A 6000-nucleotide genomic window follows, 5' to 3' on the forward strand; every position below is an offset into this window, starting at 1 on the left:
CTGCTTTAGCCCATAGATCGACTTATTTAATTTCCAAACAAGTCTTTCCTTGCCTGGAACTCTGTATCCTTCTGGCTGTTGGGTATAAATGTCACAGTCTATATTGGCATTTAAGTATGCGGATTTGACATCCATCTGATGTATTATTAGATCATATTGCATAGCAAATTGCATTAGGATTCTAATGGTGGTCATTTTTGTGGTAGGTGCATAGGTTTTGTGATAGTCTATGTCCTTTATCTGGCTGTACCCCTTAGCAACATATCGGGCTTTGTACTCATCATCATTTTTGTCGTCTTTTTTGATGTTATACACCCATTTTCCCCCAACTACATTTTTGTTTTCAGGGAGGGTTGTCAGCGTGAAAGTGTTGTTTTCCTTTAAGGAATTCATTTCCCTTTCCATTGTTAATTTCCATTTGTTTACATCCGGGGAATTAATGGCTTCCTGGTATGATCCAGGGATAATTTTTGTTTCATACGAGTTTATATGTTCTTTATCACTTGGGTTATTACTGGTGTCATAGTCTATTAGGTAAGGGGGCGGTTTTCTCTGCCTTAGTGGATATCTTTGATTTCTGTTTCCAATATTTTCATTAATTCTGTTATTTGTCTGTTCCCCTACTTGATTTTCACTATTTTCAGCATTACTCTGGTGGGGATCATGGGCAAGTTCATTTGTTTCATGGTCGTTGATTTCGTGTTCACTGAATTGGGGATGATTTGTATTTATAGAGGGGGATTAAAGTTGGTTCAATATAATTATTTTTGGGGATAGCCGGAGTTCTCTCCCTTACACTGACGAATTTATTTGTGAAAGTTACTAATCGTATCTTTTTTACAGATTTCTTTTCGTCAAAGTAAACAAAGTAGGCTGGGCTGTATTTGTCGTAGCCTACAAAAATACCCTTTTCTGACCGGAGGTCTAACTTTTTTTTATTTTGAGTGTGAGCGTAGCATATTGTTCCAAAAATGTTCATGTTTTCAACATTTGGTTTTTTATTCTTTAATGCTTCATAAGGTGTTAATTTTATCCTATGGTTATAACATCGATTTCGGATGTAGGTTGCACACAGGAAAGCATAAGGCCAGAGTTCGTGTGTTAAATGGGACTCTATAAGCATGCATTTCGAAAAGAGTTCTCCATCCCCGCTCCGCAGTTCCATTTTGGTGCGGTGAATATGGTGCTGATGTTTCATGTCGGATTTTGTGTTGGATAAGAAGTGATTTGAATTCTCTTGATGTGAATTCAGTACCATTATCACTTCTTATTCTCTTAACATTTCCATAAAGAGCGCTATCGGCTAAAAACTGTTTTGTAGCATCGACTGTGTTGCTTTTGTTCCTTAGGAGATATGCCATTACATAGCCTGAATAATCGTCCGTAAATGTTATGGCGTACCGAAACCCTCCAATACCGACAGGCTCTATTCCACCTGCCAAGTCGCAGTGGATTAGTTCCAGAGGGTACTTGGCTCTTTCGTCTTGTTTTCTTGAACGGATATCCTACATTTTTCCGAGGCTACAAGTTTCGCACGGTATGTTACTGTCTTTTTCAGTAATGGTCATTCCCTCAACCACAGTTGACATTTTTAAAATATCAGGAATATTGCAATGGCCGAAAATTTTGTGCCACGTGTTTAAAGCGTGTTTTGTATTATTTACACTGTTTGTTACACATTTATTTAAATAATAAAGTTTCCCTCTTTGGAAAAGACTTGAAATTTGGGTCTTTCTAAGGCTTCACAGGTTGGCCTTTGTGGGGCCAAATGGAGCTTTTTTACGTTCTTACGTGGATCCATGGTGCATGCAATAGCGTAAAATGGCCCATTCTGACAATCCTTAGAAAGGCCAAATTTTAAAAACAAGATGGCGGCCTCGATTGTTGTACATTTAATCTAATAAAAAATGTTGAAAGAAATAATAAAAATTAAATTTTTTCAGGTTTTATTTCAACCTTAGGTTCTAATAATGTGTTTTATATAAAAACAAATCATTTTTATAAATTTTTGTCTGTCAAATAATTTATGCCGCTGAAATACACATGTGCCTAACTTTTTTATCTAACAATGTTTGCTGCGGACTTTATGTCACCGAATCTTCTGCATCACCATTTTCTTCTGTCGCAGATTCAAAATTTTAAAGGAACCCAATTATGAAGTGGATGGGTTGAACAGTCTTAACTACAAAATAGATTTACTTGAAGAAGGAGACCTCTTCACCTTAGTAGCTGTTGATTTGAAACCAGCTTAATGATGGGGGCCAGTCAACTTCTCGCATCATCATCGTTGTCAAAAGTCAAAACTTTGGTAAGTTTTGCAAAAAATGTTCTATTCTATAATGTAAAGTTGGTTCATTTTTATTGTTAATATTAAATATGAAAATTAAATGAATAGATGTCCGTAAACATAAAAAACAAACAAAAAAAAGACATAATTGTTTTAAAACGATTGTAATTTAAATGATTAGATAGAGCGAGAAACGCTCTTTTAAATTATATATATATATATATATATATATATATATATATATATATATATATATACATTATAATGAAAACTTATTTGAAATCAAAATTAAAAATTCCACAAGAACTTTCATGTGTCCACCTAATCAATATGCAAATTAAACCTAATAGTTATCCATAGACAAAACTATTTATTCAGATGTGTTCTCCTCACACAGCCTCTTCATAAATATAATAGAATACAGAAGAAAAAAAAATGAGTTTTGTAAATTTTTATATTGAATTTATTGTGGCCAAAACTAAACTATTTTTCAAAAGTAATTTTCTATTTTATCGATTTTCATAATTTTTGGACATGTTACTAATTTCAATATCATCATGTTGAAATTAGTAACATGTCCAAAAATTATTCAGTAATTCATTTTCTATTTTATCGGTTTTCATAATTTTTGGACATGTTACTAATTTCAACATGATAATTCAGTAAATAACATTGGTTTTAATTGAAATTCAATTTTTCGATTTTTGTTATTATTCGAAATAAGAACCATATTTTCTTTAAAATAAAAAAGATAAAAAATGAAATTGATTTGTAACTTCTGGTTTTCTTTTTATCTCAAATATGATTCATTTACAAGATTGAGGGTCAAAAGTCAGCTCAACTGACCAACGATCGGGGATAAACTTGAGCTGATTATTTGGTCAAAGCAACAGTATCAAAATATCAAGAATACAAGAAAAAAAAGTAGTTTTGGATATTTTTATGTTGAGCTTATTTTGGCCAAAACTAAACTATTTCTCTGTAGATGTAAAATAAACGCGTTTGAAATCATAATTTACAACAAAAAAAAAAAAAACGTTTTGTAAAAAAAACTTCTTTAAAAACAAAAATCTGCATTGTTTACAAAAATGATGTATAAGTAATGGTCTACGACTGCATGTGTCACGGACAACAAGAGTTACTCACACCAAGACACTCAGAGTGACATAAATACCAAAACCGGATGAAGAAGGAGGTACCCATAAACAAATTTCGAATAATTTATTCAGTCCTATTATTTATCTATTATTATCTGTCATTAATTAGGTTCTTTTCCTAGCTTAGCCTTGTTTGCTTTGTACAGATAGGTATATGTCTGTGTATATATGTATATATATATGTTATATGTATGGGTGTATATGTCCACGTATGTATGTATATATATATATATATATATATATATGTTATATGTATGGATGTATATGTCCATTAGGGTAGGTCGATTTTTCATTTTTTTTTAAATATCAAAAAGAATGATGCACTGAAAGTTGTGTATATAGCTATTGAAGACTCATACCAAAAATTAGATATGAATCTTTAACGGTTTTTTGCTAATTTGGCGTAAAAGATTTCAAATAATCACGGACGGAAAACCCCTTGATTTTGCCAGATTTGGCTTAAATATTGATGTAAAAACCAAACAATTTCACTATTGAAACCAGGAATCGGAATTGGGAAAACGTATTGGAATCGAAAATTTAGAGCGGAATCGGTAATTGTATCAGAATTGGAAAAATTTTGGAATCGTTCCACCACTAATGTCCATGTATGTATGTATATGCACAATGCACCAGGTTGGGGCCACCCAATATATATATATGGACACTTTGCGATGCATTTGCCTAACCTCCCAATATAACCACAGCCATCTGTTTACTTTCTTTAATTTTAATATTTTCTTAAAATTTTAAAATTTAATATTTTATATTTTTATTTATTTTTTTAGATTTTTTTTAAATATTATTATTCTAATTTATTTATCTATTATTGTCCATTTGTCATAACTTTACCTTGTTTACTTAGTATAAATTTGGACATGTCTGTATATACGGGGTGGTCAAAAAGTCAGATAACATTTTAAAGAAAAACGATATTAGCAATACACGTATATTTAAGTACCATACATTGAAATATAAAATGAAACAAACATGAAATATGTTTATTTTGTTAATTGTCGTCCATTTCTCTCTATCAATCGCTGGAAGCGATTAACCACTGATTGTGTAACACGTGTAATCATGTCAGCTGATATCCTCGCAATATCCTCTTCAATAAATAACTTTAAAGACGCTATTGTATCAGGCTTCTTGCCATAAACGCTATCCTTTACATAGCCCCAAAGCCAGAAATCAGGAGGGGTAGTTTATATATTACACTCAAATATTTAAACAAATAATATTAAACGAATAGAGATTATAATGGATCATATTGTTTTTTCTACCTTTAACACGTTACCTGACTTTTTGACCACCCTGTATATATATAAAAGCGAAAATGTATGTATGTATGTATATATGTACGCTTTTCCTCGATGTCCACAAAAGGCTTCTTTCAGAGAAGCGCTTGCTCGGTTCACAACTTCTTAAAACTTTTTATATCATCTATAAATTGTAATATCTCAGAGTTACCCACGGAGCTCGCCTGTCTATTTAATTTTATTGACTTTCAAACGTTAATTATTCGACATTTCCCGCATCGGCATGCGTTACATTCGGTTTTCGGTATAAAAAAAAAGCGAAACTCGACTCTAATCACAGGCCGACAGGCCGCTTGCCCGCGCGCCCTCCGGGGCACGGGTGACATGATCAAAGTGTAGTATCTGTTCCGGCAGATGCTGCAAGCTAGGACTAGCTATGACTAGCAAAGACCAGATGTGGGGGCAACCCCACATGCTTGACCTTTAACCAGCTCCCATTTCCCTCCTCTCGGGAGCTGGTCCCCATTTTCCCTTCCCCTTCCCTTGACTCCTCACATTAAAAATTGGCCTTGTGCCTAATTTGCTCGGTGGGGGAGCAAATAAATACAACAGGCCGACAGGCCGCTTGCCCGCGCGCCCTCCGGGGCCCGGGTGACATGATCAAAGTGTAGTATCTGTTCCGGCAGATGCTGCAAGCTAGGACTAGCTATGACTAGCAAAGACCAGATGTGGGGGCAACCCCACATGCTTGACCCTTAACCAGCTCCCATTTCCCTCCTCTCGGGAGCTGGTCCCCTTTTTTCCCTTCCCCCTCCCTGGACTCCTCACATTAAAAATCGGCCTTGTGCCTAATTTGCTCGGTGGGGGAGCAAATAAATACAACAGGCCGACAGGCCGCTTGCCTGCGCGCCCTCCGGGGCCCGGGTGACATGATCAAAGTGTAGTATCTGTTCCGACAGATACTGCAAGCTATGACTAGCTAGGACTAGCTATGACTAGCAAAGACCAGATGTGGGGGCAACCCCACATGCTTGACCCTTAACCAGCTCCCATTTCCCTCCTCTCGGGAGCTGGTCCCCATTTTCCCTTCCCCCTCCCTGGACTCCTCACATTAAAAATTGGCCTTGTGCCTAATTTGCTCGGTGGGGGAGCAAATAAATACAACAGGCCGGTGGGGGAGCAAATTAACCCGGGCGGTGGCAGGGGGGAATTCCCTAGAACTAGCTCTAGTTAAGGGGGACCTCAATCGCTTGGCTAGCGAGCGATATGAAGGTCAAGTAGTTAGGGCTAGGTTAGA

Source organism: Euprymna scolopes, chromosome 17 (assembly GCF_053919585.1).
Source record: "Euprymna scolopes isolate OS-2025 chromosome 17, ASM5391958v1, whole genome shotgun sequence".
In the NCBI taxonomy this organism is placed as follows: domain Eukaryota; kingdom Metazoa; phylum Mollusca; class Cephalopoda; order Sepiida; family Sepiolidae; genus Euprymna; species Euprymna scolopes.